General features: G+C 40.7%; 1 protein-coding gene across 1 annotated transcript in view; it reads right to left on the bottom strand.

Moving 5' to 3' along the window:
* Positions 1-15,045, bottom strand: part of coq8b (coenzyme Q8B) — a 54,335-nt gene extending 39,290 nt beyond the window's left edge. The window contains exon 1 of the mRNA XM_034167876.1: positions 14,972-15,045. The gene's annotated coding sequence lies outside the window, so the exon portion shown is untranslated. The remainder of the gene's footprint in view (positions 1-14,971) is intronic.
* Positions 15,046-18,268: the final 3,223 nt, after the last annotated feature.

Genomic DNA, 18,268 nt, shown 5'->3' with positions numbered 1-18,268 from the left:
CGGGATTCATTCACATTTTTCAACAGTTTGAAAATTATGACAAAGCGCCAGCTACAGAAACGAAGCTGGATGACGGTTAAACGATGTCTCCGAAAGTCACCATAAGTCCAGATTTCTTGTTTCGTTTTGGCTTTGGTGTCCTTTGTTAGTGTCGTGTGACCGGGGCTTTAGACACAGACATAAAGGTGTTCTTAGAATAGTGGTCACAAAATATGGTCTTGGAGATTGTCTGTCCAGCATTTTTTCTTCTCTAAAGTATATCTGATTTACTCATAGCTAATCAAGAGCTGGCCAACACCAGAGTGAATGTCTCAGGTGTGCACAGACCAGGCAAGGATGAAAGTATACAGGTGATCTCCAGGAACAGAGTTGGAGACCACTGCATTAAAGTCTCACGGAGAAATGAACAGGGCAACTCCTATACACCCCTCACCCAACTGCCAACGCTGGCGTGCAGGGAGGGGCGTGCTCCCTATTCCTTCAGGTTAGCTAGAACTATAGACATTTCCCACAGTCCCTGCAGATGCATTTCAGTCAAATTCACTAAGCATGTCTCACAGACCAAAATCACAAAAACATAAAACCATTGCAAGGCTAAACTTTGCTTATAGCAGGGTCATTTGTGGACATAAAGTGACAAATCTGTAGGACTACTGAAATATTTCACGCAAAACAATGAGATCTGACAATAAAAAGTGGAGCTCAACTAAGTTTGTGGGTCCAGAACCCGTTGTAAGGGTGTCAACCTGAGATTTCTCTCCATTTTGGGGAGCCAGTGTCCAGAATGGGGTAGACTGGGGCACAGGTTTTTGGGTTCCTTTTGGCTACCCTGGAACCTGACCAGATTAAGAAACTAAAGCTAAGAAACCTGGTATCCTTTATCAAGGATACCAAAATTTTTAACTAAGAAGGTTTATTTTGTAGGGAGCAATGGGCCCATTAGTGGCCTATGCTCTGCTGGGCTGATAGTCCACTCCCTCTTTCCTAACCTAACCCAACGATAAAAAGGAGATTAAAGTTGCTAGTAGCTACAGACAAGAAGCTACAGTTATACAACATGATTTTGGAGGCCACTATGGTTAATTATTGGACCTCCTATGGTTAACAGCCTGCCATTTCATTAGGAGCTTGAGGCTTAATCATGCCATTCTCATCAACACTAACACCACAAAAACCATATCCACTATCACTCATCAAACAAAAAGCATCCACTTACCCCTTGGTCACCTCAGCTGTAAAAGACAGAGGCAAGGCAAACAGCTGTCATTCATTTTCAGTTGGCATGTTACAGCAACAAGAGACAAGTGGTTGCGGTGCCACCAGCTATACAGAGCCAAATTAAATGCTGAGCAAAGCAACACAGTGACTGCCAATTAGAGTGACAGTAGTGTGTAAACATACATTGGTTGGTTGATCCAAAAAATCAATCAATCAATTCAATCAATTTTTTTTTATATAGCGCCAAATCACAACAAACAGTTGCCCCAAGGCGCTTTATATTGTAAGGCAAGGCCATACAATAATTATGTAAAACCCCAACGGTCAAAACGACCCCCTGTGAGCAAGCACTTGGCTACAGTGGGAAGGAAAAACTCCCTTTTAACAGGAAGAAACCTCCAGCAGAACCAGGCTCAGGGAGGGGCAGTCTTCTGCTGGGACTGGTTGGGGCTGAGGGAGAGAACCAGGAAAAAGACATGCTGTGGAGGGGAGCAGAGATCGATCACTAATGATTAAATGCAGAGTGGTGCATACAGAGCAAAAAGAGAAAGAAACAGTGCATCATGGGAACCCCCCAGCAGTCTACGTCTATAGCAGCATAACTAAGGGATGGTTCAGGGTCACCTGATCCAGCCCTAACTATAAGCTTTAGCAAAAAGGAAAGTTTTAAGCCTAATCTTAAAAGTAGAGAGGGTGTCTGTCTCCCTGATCTGAATTGGGAGCTGGTTCCACAGGAGAGGAGCCTGAAAGCTGAAGGCTCTGCCTCCCATTCTACTCTTACAAACCCTAGGAACTACAAGTAAGCCTGCAGTCTGAGAGCGAAGTGCTCTATTGGGGTGATATGGTACTACGAGGTCCCTAAGATAAGATGGGACCTGATTATTCAAAACCTTATAAGTAAGAAGAAGAATTTTAAATTCTATTCTAGAATTAACAGGAAGCCAATGAAGAGAGGCCAATATGGGTGAGATATGCTCTCTCCTTCTAGTCCCCGTCAGTACTCTAGCTGCAGCATTTTGAATTAACTGAAGGCTTTTTAGGGAACTTTTAGGACAACCTGATGATAATGAATTTCAATAGTCCAGCCTAGAGGAAATAAATGCATGAATTAGTTTTTCAGCATCACTCTGAGACAAGACCTTTCTGATTTTAGAGATATTGCGTAAATGCAAAAAAGCAGTCCTACATATTTGTTTAATATGCGCTTTGAATGACATATCCTGATCAAAAATGACTCCAAGATTTCTCACAGTATTACTAGAGGTCAGGGTAATGCCATCCAGAGTAAGGATCTGGTTAGACAACATGTTTCTAAGATTTGTGGGGCCAAGTACAATAACTTCAGTTTTATCTGAGTTTAAAAGCAGGAAATTAGAGGTCATCCATGTCTTTATGTCTGTAAGACAATCCTGCAGTTTAGCTAATTGGTGTGTGTCCTCTGGCTTCATGGATAGATAAAGCTGGGTATCATCTGCGTAACAATGAAAATTTAAGCAATACCGTCTAATAATACTGCCTAAGGGAAGCATGTATAAAGTGAATAAAATTGGTCCTAGCACAGAACCTTGTGGAACTCCATAATTAACTTTAGTCTGTGAAGAAGATTCCCCATTTACATGAACAAATTGTAATCTATTAGACAAATATGATTCAAACCACCGCAGCGCAGTGCCTTTAATACCTATGGCATGCTCTAATCTCTGTAATAAAATTTTATGGTCAACAGTATCAAAAGCAGCACTGAGGTCTAACAGAACAAGCACAGAGATGAGTCCACTGTCCGAGGCCATAAGAAGATCATTTGTAACCTTCACTAATGCTGTTTCTGTACTATGATGAATTCTAAAACCTGACTGAAACTCTTCAAATAGACCATTCCTCTGCAGATGATCAGTTAGCTGTTTTACAACTACCCTTTCAAGAATTTTTGAGAGAAAAGGAAGGTTGGAGATTGGCCTATAATTAGCTAAGATAGCTGGGTCAAGTGATGGCTTTTTAAGTAATGGTTTAATTACTGCCACCTTAAAAGCCTGTGGTACATAGCCAACTAACAAAGATAGATTGATCATATTTAAGATCGAAGCATTAAATAATGGTAGGGCTTCCTTGAGCAGCCTGGTAGAAATGGGGTCTAATAAACATGTTGATGGTTTGGATGAAGTAACTAATGAAAATAACTCAGACAGAACAATCGGAGAGAAAGAGTCTAACCAAATACCGGCATCACTGAAAGCAGCCAAAGATAACGATACGTCTTTGGGATGGTTATGAGTAATTTTTTCTCTAATAGTTAAAATTTTGTTAGCAAAGAAAGTCATGAAGTCATTACTAGTTAAAGTTAATGGAATACTCAGCTCAATAGAGCTCTGACTCTTTGTCAGCCTGGCTACAGTGCTGAAAAGAAACCTGGGGTTGTTCTTATTTTCTTCAATTAGTGATGAGTAGAAAGATGTCCTAGCTTTACGGAGGGCTTTTTTATAGAGCAACAGACTCTTTTTCCAGGCTAAGTGAAGATCTTCTAAATTAGTGAGACGCCATTTCCTCTCCAACTTACGGGTTATCTGCTTTAAGCTACGAGTTTGTGAGTTATACCACGGAGTCAGACACTTCTGATTTAAAGCTCTCTTTTTCAGAGGAGCTACAGCATCCAAAGTTGTCTTCAATGAGGATGTAAAACTATTGACGAGATACTCTATCTCCCTTACAGAGTTTAGGTAGCTACTCTGCACTGTGTTGTTATATGGCATTAGAGAACATAAAGAAGGAATCATATCCTTAAACCTAGTTACAGCGCTTTCTGAAAGACTTCTAGTGTAATGAAACTTATTCCCTACTGCTGGGTAGTCCATCAGAGTAAATGTAAATGTTATTAAGAAATGATCAGACAGAAGGGAGTTTTCAGGGAATACTGTTAAGTCTTCTATTTCCATACCATAAGTCAGAACAAGATCTAAGATATGATTAAAGTGGTGGGTGGACTCATTTACTTTTTGAGCAAAGCCAATAGAGTCTAATAACAGATTAAATGCAGTGTTGAGGCTGTCATTCTCAGCATCTGTGTGGATGTTAAAATCGCCCACTATAATTATCTTATCTGAGCTAAGCACTAAGTCAGACAAAAGGTCTGAAAATTCACAGAGAAACTCACAGTAACGACCAGGTGGACGACAGATAATAACAAATAAAACTGGTTTTTGGGACTTCCAATTTGGATGGACAAGACTAAGAGACAAGCTTTCAAATGAATTAAAGCTCTGTCTGGGTTTTTGATTAATTAATAAGCTGGAATGGAAGATTGCTGCTAATCCTCCGCCCCGGCCCGTGCTACGAGCATTCTGACAGTTAGTGTGACTCGGGGGTGTTGACTCATTTAAACTAACATATTCATCCTGCTGTGACCAGGTTTCTGTTAGGCAGAATAAATCAATATGTTGATCAATTATTATATCATTTACCAACAGGGACTTAGAAGAGAGAGACCTAATGTTTAATAGACCACATTTAACTGTTTTAGTCTGTGGTGCAGTTGAAGGTGCTATATTATTTTTTCTTTTTGAATTTTTATGCTTAAATAGATTTTTGCTGGTTATTGGTAGTCTGGGAGCAGGCACCGTCTCTACGGGGATGGGGTAATGAGGGGATGGCAGGGGGAGAGAAGCTGCAGAGAGGTGTGTAAGACTACAACTCTGCTTCCTGGTCCCAACCCTGGATAGTCACGGTTTGGAGGATTTAAGAAAATTGGCCAGATTTCTAGAAATGAGAGCTGCTCCATCCAAAGTGGGATGGATGCCGTCTCTCCTAACAAGACCAGGTTTTCCCCAGAAGCTTTGCCAATTATCTATGAAGCCCACCTCATTTTTTGGACACCACTCAGACAGCCAGCAATTCAAGGAGAACATGCGGCTAAACATGTCACTCCCGGTCCGATTGGGGAGGGGCCCAGAGAAAACTACAGAGTCCGACATTGTTTTTGCAAAGTTACACACCGATTTAATGTTAATTTTAGTGACCTCCGATTGGCGTAACCGGGTGTCATTACTGCCGACGTGAATTACAATCTTACCAAATTTACGCTTAGCCTTAGCCAGCAGTTTCAAATTTCCTTCAATGTCGCCTACTCTGGCCCCCGGAAGACAATTGACTATGGTTGCTGGTGTCGCTAACTTCACATTTCTCAAAACAGAGTCGCCAATAACCAGAGTTTGATCCTCGGCGGGTGTGTCGTCGAGTGGGGAAAAACGGTTAGAGATGTGAACGGGTTGGCGGTGTACACGGGGCTTCTGTTTAGGGCTACGCTTCCTCCTCACAGTCACCCAGTCAGCCTGCTTTCCCGGCTGCTCGGGATCTGCCAGGGGGGAACTAACGGCGGCTAAGCTACCTTGGTCCGCACCGACTACAGGGGCCTGGCTAACTGTAGAATTTTCCACGGTGCGGAGCCGAGTCTCCAATTCGCCCAGCCTGGCCTCCAAAGCTACGAATAAGCTACACTTATTACAAGTACCGTTACTGCTAAAGGAGGCCGAGGAATAACTAAACATTTCACACCCAGAGCAGAAAAGTGCGGGAGAGACAGGAGAAGCCGCCATGCTAAATCGGCTAAGAGCTAGTAGCTACGCTAAGCTAGCGGATTCCTAAAAACACGCAAAGTGAATAATGTGTAAATAATTTAGAGGTGATTCAGCAGAGGAGTGCTTTAGTTAAGGCACGTAAAGATTACACTGGGAAACAAATCGTAATCTAGATAACTAGATCAATCTAACTGCGCAGATTAAACAGCTAACAGATACAGAAAAACACCGCTGTGCTCCGGAACAGGAAGCACAGCGGTGAATCTAGCACTTCTGAATCTAAAAACCTTGTATTTGTAACCAAATACGTCTGAGGTGATTTACAAGACAGCTTAGCAATGCGTTAGCAAGCTAAGTAACACGGCACGGGAGTGTCACTGTGACACGTGTCACCAAAACAAATCAAACTGGTTACATCAAGCAGTCAGAAGACATAGCCCATTAGATCAGTGAAGATACCATGGTAGTAATTAAAATGAACAAAAACACTCCAGGGGAGGTGATGGTCTAGTGGTTAAAGCTACAGCCCAACCGATATGGATTTTTTGAGGCCGATAACGATATTTGGATGAACAAAATGCAGATAATCGATAAATCGGCTGATTTGCCGATAGATCAGCCGATATTTTTTTTTTAAATGAATAAAATGTTCTTTTTTGGACCCTTAACAAAAAAAGGTATGAGCTAAAAGCTGAAGCTTTGTCCTCATATTGATTAACTTTATAACAGAGAAGAATTTTCAAGTTAAAAAAAAAATGCAATCAAGAATTAAACCTTTGTGAAATTAGCAAATACATATCCTTAAAAAGAGTTGTGAAATACATCTGATCTTGTACCTCTTATTGCTGCAACTTAGATATAGGTTATATTACAGGTAGAAAAACTTTTTCAGTTGCAGACAAGTAATTGTGAGAGGAAAGAAACACTATTTTCACAACACTCCTTTATTTTTCTATTCTGCAACTTTCAAGAACAAATAACTTTTAAACAACCTTAGTGCAAGCAGACACAAACATTATTTCAGTAACTGTTCCGTTTATGAGAAAAATTTAGTGAGCGCCTTGTATGGCAGCAGCTTCACATCGGGGTGAATGTGAGGCATTATTTGTAAAGCACTTTGAGCGTCTGATGCAGATGGAAAAGTGCTATATAAATGCAGTCATTTACCATTTACCATATCCATTCCAGAACATCCAAAGTAGTGGGTGGATAATGACATTATCAGCTACCTTTGGCTAGCAGTTATAGAGTATCAGAACAATTTCACAGGGAGCACGTTAAGGTCAAAGTCAACTTTATTATCCCAAGGGAAATTTGTCTTGGGCTTGCAATGCTGTGGTTAAAATGGTAAAAACACATACAATCATACAACAAACGACAACATCAAATACAAATACGGGAAATACAAATACATCTCCGTTAAAACTTATAATCACAGAATTAATCTCAAATCTGTCCATTTACATTGAAGTTGCCTTAATTCTGATGAAGACTAGTACCAAACCACTCCCCTGAAATAACCAACAACCCTTGTTTATGGGTGATTCTTAGACTACGGGCACTTATTATGTCCTTTGATCATATTGTATGAAAAACAGAAAAAAGGGGAAATTTCACACTTTTATAGTTATCTTTACAATGAAAGTGTGTTAAGAAATTTGTTCTAGTAGTCTATGATGACTTTTTCACCTTTTTTCAGCATCATTATATGCAAATATAATAGAGGAGAGAGCATATCTCACCCATATTGGCCTCTCTTCATTGGCTTCCTGTTAATTCTAGAATAGAATTTAAAATTCTTCTTCTTACTTATAAGGTTTTGAATAATCAGGTCCCATCTTATCTTAGGGACCTCGTAGTACCATATTACCCCAATAGAGCGCTTCGCTCTCAGACTGCAGGCTTACTTGTAGTTCCTAGGGTTTGTAAGAGTAGAATGGGAGGCAGAGCCTTCAGCTTTCAGGCTCCTCTCCTGTGGAACCAGCTCCCAATTCAGATCAGGGAGACAGACACCCTCTCTACTTTTAAGATTAGGCTTAAAACTTTCCTTTTTGCTAAAGCTTATAGTTAGGGCTGGATCAGGTGACCCTGAACCATCCCTTAGTTATGCTGCTATAGACGTAGACTGCTGGGGGGTTCCCATGATGCACTGTTTCTTTTTCTTTTTGCTCTGTATGCACCACTCTGCATTTAATCATTAGTGATCGATCTCTGCTCCCCTCCACAGCATGTCTTTTTCCTGGTTCTCTCCCTCAGCCCCAACCAGTCCCAGCAGAAGACTGCCCCTCCCTGAGCCTGGTTCTGCTGGAGGTTTCTTCCTGTTAAAAGGGAGTTTTTCCTTCCCACTGTAGCCAAGTGCTTGCTCACAGGGGGTCGTTTTGACCGTTGGGGTTTTACATAATTATTGTATGGCCTTGCCTTGCAGTGTGGGGCGCCTTGGGGCAACTGTTTGTTGTGATTTGGCGCTATATAAAAAAAATTGATTGATTGATTGAAATATTGCCGTTTTGTGCTTGTCCCACACCCAGACTTTTGATCTTCAATGATAAAAATGAATGGTAAAGAAACGTTTTTTTCTAATGTTTTAAAATATCTCTGAATAAAATATCAGTAAAATAATCAAAACATAATTGGGGTATTCAATGTCATACAACTGTTGTGATTTTTTTTAAACAAAATGTAGTTGTCCCACACTATTGCCGTAATTTCCACCACAACACTGTAATGTCCCTAAACAGTTTGTATGAAAGATTGTTTGGGTAGTTTCTATGGAGATAAACAGTGACATCAGAGCACATGTATATAGCGCCAAATCACAACAAACAGTTGCCCCAAGGCGCTTTATATTGTAAGGCAATGGTGTGGTGGAAATTACATTTACAAGGCCAATAGTGCCCGTAGTTAAAGAATCACCCATATGTCAAATTCAAACACTGCACTTCGCCCTTTCCAAAAAAAAAAACAACAACAAAAAAAACAATAGCAATCCGGTGTCGCAAACCGAATGGTCCGCCCCTAAAAATTGGTCAGCCCTGCCTCCACTGCGCATGCGTCATTTCGGATCTCAACAGCTTGTCTGAGACTCTTCACCCAAATTGATCAAATGGATTAATGGGATTATAAACCATCAGATGACAAGGTAAAACCTCTTAAATCATTCTAAAGTCAGTTTTAAGCAGAAACAAGGCCGTTTTAAGCAGAATCGAGGCAATACTCTGTGACGCTTTGAAATGGCTGACATGCAGTAAACGCATGAGCTAGCAGCTCATGTAGCCGTGGTGCTCTGATCGCTTCCTCCGACTTTTATGATGAAATAATGCTGAATTTATATTGAAATGATTGTTGTACAAAAGATTCAAATATCTATCGCTGAGATAGATGATGACTGGAGTGCAGTTTTAAGCAGAAACAAGGTGATAATCCATGAACCACGGCTGATGACGCATGTGCAGTGAAGGCAGCAGGGACTTTTAGGGGGGAATGTTCGGTCGGCAACAACAGTTTTCTTAACTTGCCAGCTGTCTTTACAGACGACCTGCAGCAAGCTATGGCCATCAGTTAACATCATTTTCCCCACTAATTTCCCAAAAAAATTTTTTATTATTGTCATCTAAAGAAAATGTAACTTTTTTCCACTCTGAGATAATGGAATAATTTTAATCTCCACTAAACCACACAGGCTCAGCAATACACCTCTTGATGTTTGGAACTGCACCAAGTAACACTAGCAGTAACCCTCCAGCCCGTGTAACATCCCTATTAACATGTTTCTTGTTTCTTCTTTGAACTTCTGCATTGCTTACTGACTTCAATTTTAGCATTTAAAGAGCAGATAATGATGATCATGGGAATAAGGTTTCAATAAATCAATGACTGGACAGCGAGTAAAAATTATGCACCTGACCAATTGAAAATGTTAAATTCTCTGCCACCTGCTTGATGGTTCTGGAATATGCATCTTTAATAAATTATGAATTTCATATTTAAAGCCTGCTGGTGTAAGCCCGACCTTACATCAGCTCAGAGGGATAGAGACTGAGCAGCACACGCTGAACTGAAAAGAAGAAAGCAAGATAGAGAAGAAAGCCTTATAATAAGAGACTTTAAGGTCGTTACGGACAATTGTACCACACGCAGAGGACAACAAAATGCACAGGCAGAGCATGCATAGGACACAGCTACACATCATGACTCAGCATATGACCCTACTATGGTATTAAAATCAGGGACCAAATTGACTCTAGCTTCCACAAACTGTGATATTCCTGCATCTAACACAGTCAGATGCATGGCAACAAACTTTGAAAGTGTGGTCAGTAAACTTGACAAATTTACCCTCCGTATTAATGAGGAGAAACCTAACATTATATTTGGAACTGAGACATGGTTAAAATGTGATATGCCTGATTTTAGTATACCTGGTACAAAGGCCATCATCAGGCAAATTTTTTGCCTGATGATGGCCTTTGGCCGAAACTTTGCTTGATTAAATTCACCTTTGTGTTGCAAGTGAGGCAGTGTGCGAGAGTTTTTGTTTTCTAGTATACCTGGTTTTAAAATGTTTCATAAAAATACAACTGAAGTGAGAGGTGGTGTTATGATAATGGTGAGAGACCACATAGAGATTGAACTGTGCAATGTTCTGAATGATATGAATGTTAAAGATACTTTATGGGTTTGGATGAAAAGTGAGTGTAGTAACAATAATTTACTTGGTGTAGTATATAGAAAAGGTGAAGCAAGTGATGATTACAATGCAAGGTTGTTAGAACAATTTGATGTTGCCTGTAGGATTTGCAAAGGTAAAATATTTATAAATGGTGATTTTAACTTGCCAAATATTGATTGGCCAAATTGTATGGTTAATGAAGGTGGAAATTCTTTTTTCACAACGATTCAATGATAAACTCAGTGATCTCTTTTTGAGTCAGAATGTACTAGAACCTACTAGACAAAGGGGAACCAACACCCCACACTGTTTGGACTTTGTAATTTCTTCTTCACCTGTGGATATCAGCAATGTTAGTCTTTGTTGCCCTATTGGAAAAGCAGACCATAGGTGTGCTAATATGGGATTTTCATGTTAAGGTAGACGTGTCTTGTAATAAAGAACTTTTTAGATATGACTATAATCGCGCAGACTATGAAAAACTATGTAATATGCTCAGAAAGGGTGATTGGTCACGTGTTCCTAACTGTAATGATGTTGACAAAGCATGGAACTTTTTTCACGAGCAGATTAGCATTGCTGTTGCAGAGTGTGTACCATTAGTCAAAATAACTAGCGGTTGTAAAATAAATCCACCTTGGTTTGTCAGTTAAAAGGTGTATTAGAAAGAAATATTTTGCTTTTAAAAGGTATCAGGAAACCAAATCTTATCTTAGGTACCAAGATTATGTTAAATCAAGAAATGCAGATAACAAAAAAATTTGAGCTGCCAAAAAAGATTTTGAAAAAAATCTTTGTAAACGGGTAAAAAAAGAAACCAAAAGTATTTAATATGTATGTGAATAGTAAAACAAAAACAGGTCAAAAATGAGCAGACTTAGGGGACAAAATGGTGTATTAAATGATAGCCAGGAAATTGCTGCTGAATTGAATAGCTTTTTTCAGTCCGTCTTTGTAAAGGAGGATGATAAAAATCTGATATGGTTCAATGATTTTATGTATAGTATTCACAGAGAAGCGGTATGTGATCTTTTAGTTTTTATGATGATGTAAATACAACCAATATACTAGATGATATATTCTTTTCCCCTGAAGATGTTAGAAAATTACTGACGTCAGTTAATCCTATTAAGTCCATGGGACCTGACAAGGTCCATCCTCGAGTATGTAAAGAATCTGCCAAGGTTATTTTTATGCCACTTTATTGCATTCTTAGACAATCTCTTGACCAAAGTAAACTCCCGGATATTTGGAAACGGACCAATGTTACTTCTATTTTTAAAAAAGGTGATAAAGCTGTTGCTGGTAATTACAGGCCTGTGAGTTTGACTTCTCAAGTTTACAAGTTATGTGAAAAGTTAGTAAGGGAAAAACTTATATTGTTTCTGGAAAAAATGTTAAGTAATGATCAGTATGGCTTCCATAGAAGGAGGTCATGTCTGACCAATCTATTGGTCACGCTAGAGGAATGGACGAAGCTGCATGATGAAGGGTTACCTTTTGACGTACTTTACCTCGATTTTAAAAAAGCGAGTATAGGTGGCAAGCTCTTAAATTGGATCGAAAATTTCCTTAGTGACAGGAGACAATGTGCATGCGTCGATGGTGCCCAGTCGCCCTGGATGCAGGTTACTAGCGGTGTCCCCCAGGGGTCAGTCATTGGGCCGGTATTGTTATTGTCTGTGTTATTGTTATTTTATTTATTAATGATCTGCCTTCCACAATTAGTTCGAACTCCAAAATTTTTGCAGATGATTACTAAAGTGTATCATCCCATACTATCTTTGGTCGATAGGAATGATATCTAAAAATACATAATCTTCTCTTATGGTTGAAAGACTGGCTGCTTGGGTTTAATGAACAAAAATGCAAAGTCTTACACATGGGGAAAAAATCCATGTTATGAGTATACAATGAATAACGAAACCCTGCAAACAGTAACAGAAGAAGAAGACCTTGGAGTAATAGTATCAAATAACCTTTCTTTTTCCAGTGATATTGCAGCATCGGCTGCTAAGGCAAATAGGGTGTTGGGTATGATTAGTAGTACCTTTTCCTTTATAGACAAGAAGTCTTTTCTCATCCTTTACAAAAGTTTTGTTCGCCCTCACCTAGAATATTGCGTTCAGGCCTGGTCGCCATACCTTGAAAAAGATAAAATAGTTTTAGAGAAAGTCCGGAGGCAGGCGACAAAGCTAGTTCCTGAATTGTGTGATCTTTCTTATGAAGACAGACTAGTAGAGCTTGGTTTGACCACTGCAGAGGAGAGACGTGTCCAGGGAGATTTAATTGAATTATATAAAATATTAAATCAATCAATCAATCAATCAATTTTTTTTATATAGCGCCAAATCACAACAAACAGTTGCCCCAAGGCGCTTTATATTGTAAGGCAAGGCCATACAATAATTATGTAAATGGTTATGATTATATAGATTATCAAGACTTTTTTGAGTTATAAAGGTATACTGGCCTCAGGGGTCACGAAATGAGTTTGGCGGTGAAAAGAACAAGGTTGAATATTAGAAAAAAATTTTCAGTGTCAGAGTTGTAGAAATTTGGAATAGTCTACCAAGCAAAGTGGTACTCTCGCCAAGTGTGAATGCATTTAAAAACAGATATGACAGCGTTTATAATGCAAAAAACACCACCAATGGCACCATGCCATAGTTTTATTGTTACATTTTTATTGTTATGATGTGTCATTATATACTTTCATGTACCAGTATACATTTTTTACACAATAAATGAATTATGAATTAGTCAGCAATGAGTTTGTATGTACTGTTACACCTATGTTGCTCGTTTACACAATCATGAGAAAATAATTTCAATTACACAAGTAAACAATATTAGCTGATGGCTGTGCTCGGCTTCCATTGGGAACCACTCTACAATAAGCCATCTCACATTATCAGGTGACGTACTGCACTGTGGGAGAGGTGAGAGGTCATCTGACCCAAACACAGCCGACGCATGTGAGCGGCGCTATTTAAATCCAAGTAATTTCTCTCTGTTTGTCAGTATTTTGTGTCTGTCTGGTACCAGCAGCCATGGAAATTCCAGCTCCAACAGTGTATCTTAAAGTTGCTGCAGTTAAAAAGCTCATAGTTGGACCTCAATGGTCTTAACTGAGTGTCCCACACGGTCCAAAGTGGGGTTTTTTTTTCTGGACTTTATTAGAACAAAACAGAACAAAGGAATACAGTGACAACTCTCAGTATCTATAACAAAGAATCAGAAATAATAAAGCGATTATGAACCTCCAAAGAAAATACAATCTGCATTCACCATTTCCTCAATGAGTCGGGTGGATTGTATCCGTTATAATGCGGTCTGAAGCGCTTACTTTGAAAATTACAGTGTTTAAAGTGGGACACCTGGATATCCCAGCTAGGGACAATGGAATAGGACTGCAGCTCTATTTTGTGGGTTTTCTTCACTTAACTGGGGCAATGATTAAGAGGGACTGCAAGAATGTTTTCATTAATCAGGAACAAAAGTCGGAGGTTTGAAGACAATCAGATGCCGTCATAGATCAGACCATAAGTGATGCCAATTAGCGATCCAGCGGCGTTATTCCCAGGACCCTGTCGGGCAGCGTCTGGTGTACCGGTTACACTGCGAAGACGGGTGGAGATGGAAGGGCACCACCAGGAGAACATCCATTTGACTCAACATGGGAAACCTCACGCGGTCCAGATTGCTCTTTTGCTCCCACCGGCTCCTGTCGTGTTTATTCTCACCATTCTTTGTCAATGGAGCTTTTTATCTGGTTAGGCTAATTCCGATAACGAATGAGATTCTGGCATACTAACTAGGTACGTGGTCCCCTGTGGTCGGTGTCAGCTTCTTAGAGGGACAAGGGGCATGCAGTCACATGAGATTGAGCAAAAACAGGGGTAATTGTGACAGTAGCGAAGAAGAAAGCAGACATGCAAACTCCAGCCGGATTGTTTAGCCTGCAGCAAGCTGGTGTTTGGGTCCCGTGACCGTTGACCCGGAAGTGCTATAGGCTCTCCCATACATGAGCACGCATAACTGTGAAATGGCTTATTTGACTTCAACACATATTACACAGACAAATATTTTCCCCTTATTAAACATAAGCAACGCTTGTCACTATTGGCTATATCTTTTATTCATAGCAGTCACAAAATTACGTAAGTAACGCTCCATCCATAGTCACGTGATCTTAATTAGTCACTTTAGGTCACGTGACTATGCTGGTACACCCCTTTACTTGGTTTTTTCCCCACGTTAGGTCGAAATTACGTTTGGATGTGACGATTCTAACCATAACTCAAACGCGGCTGCACTACGCACGAACAGAATTTTGCACGTACGGATAACGAGTGCCGACTCGTTTCAGTCATTTTTACATTTTCCCTCTTCCGTCTCTTCCGCCTTCATTTTTCGCTTTCTCCTGCCATGTGCTACCACCACAAGACGCATAAAAAAAACACCGGCATATTCTAAAACCAGTTCAGGTCTTTAAGTTTTTTTAAAAACTCACTTTATTCTGTTTTGGTATTCTTGTAACGGTAGAAGTCTTCTTGTGTGGGACGGGTCTTTCTTCTTCCTTGATGAATATTGTGTCGTGCTAACAACGAATTGGTGCATTACCGCCACCAACTGGAATGGACTGTGGATTGACCATAGAAAATAAGTTTTATATTTGTATTGAATTTTGAGGGAAAAATAAATTTACTCCATTTTGGAATAAGGCTGTAACATAACAAAATGTGGAAAAACTGAAGCGCTGTGAATACTTTCCAGATGCACTGTGACTCTATGGGATTGACATTCAATGAAATAGTTATATTCTCTCTATTGGGTTCATTTCTTAGTGAAACACAAATAAAACTTCTCCCCACAACTACTTTGTACAGGATCATGTACAGGAAGGCTGTACAGAACTCAGAATTTTACCATTGCAATTCTGCATCTTGTTTGCTACCAGTCAAAATTTGACTCAAATTCAAGAATTGAATTGAAATTTAATTCATTTTCAACTCATTTCTGAATTTCGCACAGCCATGATGTGCAGTCAGGTCCATGAATATTTAGTGATGTGACACAACTTGTTTATGTCTTTATATTTTTGCTTCAATACACCACTAAAATGGAGCTGAAATAAAACAAAATATTTTTGTATTTTTAGCTTTAATTCACAGGGTTTAGCACTATTATCACATTATATTAACTGTTTAATAATTACCATTGTTTTTACACTGTGTGCCTACATTTTCAGATCACATATGTAAATGAACAAATTAAATATAAGGACTATTATTTTTAATACAAATCATCACTTTTACCATAGAGCACCATACTGCTTGTATTTCTTAAAATATTGAGGGAGCTCTCTCCCAGCTACAGGACTGCTTCTCACAGACTGTATTGATTTATTTTCCAGCCACAACCTGCAGGAGTACACTGACACTGTACTCTCTTACATTAAGAACTGTGTTGACAGTGTCACCGTCAACAAAAGGGTCAGGGTTTTTCCAAACCAGAAACCCTGGATGAACAGTGCAGTCCAGTCCCTATTAAAAAGCCGCAACACCGCCTTTCAATCAGGGGACAGGGCCCTGTACAGCGCAGCAAGGTCTGACCTGAAAAGAGGCATCAGGGAGGCCAAGGTAACAAAAATATAGAGGACCACTTCGCTGTGAATGACTCCAGAAAGATGTGGCAGGGAATAAATCATATAACCAACTACAGAAGTAGCAACCCAGGAAATGCTAGGTCTGACGCCTCGCTGGCAGAGGAGCTAAACCGCTTCTTTGCTCGCTTCGAAGCAGACAGACCAGCAGCAACTCCACACCCAACACCCTCCAGCACTATAGCACACTAACACTTCAGGAGCACGAAGTGAGACGTGTGCCAAAGGCGGTGAAGCCCAGGAAGGCGGCCGGCCCTGATGGTGTACCTGGAAAGGTACTCAAAGCGTGTGCTGACCAACTGCCTGGAGTTTTCACCTGCATCTTTAACCTGTCTCTGTCGCAGGCCATCATTCCACTCTGCCTCAAATCTTCCACCATCATTCCAGTCCCAAAGAAGTCAGCAGTGGAGAGCATAAATGACTACAGGCCTGTTGCACTAACGCATGGGTGGCCAAGTTTGGTCCTCGAGAGCCTCATTCCTGACACTCTTAGTTGTCAACACACCTGAATCCAATGAAAGGCTCATTAAAAATCTGCTAACGAGTCTTTCATTAGATTCAGGTGTATTGGAGCAGGGAGACAACAAAGAGTGTCAGGAATGTGGCTCTCGAGGACCAAACTTGGCCACCCCTGCACTAACGCCTGTGGTCATGAAGTGCTTTGAAACACTGGTCACATCAGAGCCTGTCTGCCTCCCACTCTGGACCCCCACCAGTTTGCCTACAGGGCAAACCGTTCCACAGAGGACGCTATCACCACAGCTCTCTACACCGCGCTGAGCCACCTGGAGCACCAGGGGAGCTATGTGAGGATGCTCTTCCTGGACTTCAGCTCAGCCTTCAACCACATCATCCTGGAGATCCTGGTCCAGAAACTGACACATCTGGGCATCTCAAACCCCATCTCCCAGTGGATCAAGGACTTCCTCACAAACCGCCCACAGTCCGTGAAACTTGGCCCCCACCTTTCCTCCACCATCACACTCAGCACCGGTTCCCCTCAAGGCTGTGTACTGAGCCCCCTCCTGTTCACCCTTTACACTCACGACTGTTCTCCGACCCATCCCACAAACACCATCATAAAGTTTGCAGATGACACCACCATGGTTGGGCTCATCTCAGGGGGGATGAGTCTGACTACAGAGATGAGGTCAATCGACTGACAGCGTGGTGTTCAGCTAACAACCTGCCGCTGAACACCACAAAAACAAAAGAAATAATCCTGGACTTCAGGAAGGGTAGGGTTGACCCAGCCCCGCTCTACATCCAAGGGGACTGTGTGGAAAGGGTCAGCTCCACCAGATTCCTGGGAGTGCAGCTCTCTGACAGCCTCTCCTGGACTGCCAACACCACAGTGGTGGTGAAGAAAGCCCAGTAGTGACTCCACTTCCTGAGGGTGCTCAGGAGGAACAGTCTGGAGGAGAAGTTGCTGGTGTTGTTCTACAGAGCCACCATCGAGAGCATCCTGATGTACTGCATCACAGTGTGGTACGGGGGATGCTCAGCAGCAGACAGGAGAGCGTTGGAGAGGGTGATCAACATGGATCACTGGGTGCTCTGTGCCCAGCCTGGAGGACTTTGCCAGTTCTCGCTACCTCAGCAGAGCTGCCAGCATCATCAAAGACACATCCCACCCCAGCAACCACCTGTTTGACCTACTACCCTTGGGCCAACGGTATAGGTCAATCAAAACTAGGACAAACAGACTCAGGGACAGCTTTCTCCCCAGAGCGATCACTGCACTGAGCAATAACAAACCACATTAATCTGCACTTTTAAAAGTTTCTTGTGCAATATCTGTACCCATGTGCAATATTTTCCCGTGCAATATGATTCCACAGTTGTACATAATTCTCATTTTACATTTTACTTTTTGTCCACATTTTATTTTAGTTGTACATATATTTAAATAATTTATTTTGTTAAATTTCATTATCTTTTATTTGACTAACAATTACTCGCACCTCTGAAAAGCACCATATCTTGTTGCAATGTAAATTACAATGGCAATAAAGACGATTCTAAATTCAAATTCAAATTTATTAATTTATATAGCGCCAATTCACGACAAAATCGTCTCAAGGCGCTTCACAACATAAAAACAATTAAAAATTTACCATAAGAAAAAAAAAAACAGCAGTAAAA

The sequence above is a fragment of the Thalassophryne amazonica genome, chromosome 4, assembly GCF_902500255.1.
Source record: "Thalassophryne amazonica chromosome 4, fThaAma1.1, whole genome shotgun sequence".
Taxonomy (NCBI): Eukaryota; Metazoa; Chordata; class Actinopteri; order Batrachoidiformes; family Batrachoididae; genus Thalassophryne; species Thalassophryne amazonica.
The sequence above is the reverse complement of the archived record's forward strand: the minus strand, read 5'-3'. Positions and strand labels throughout refer to the sequence as shown.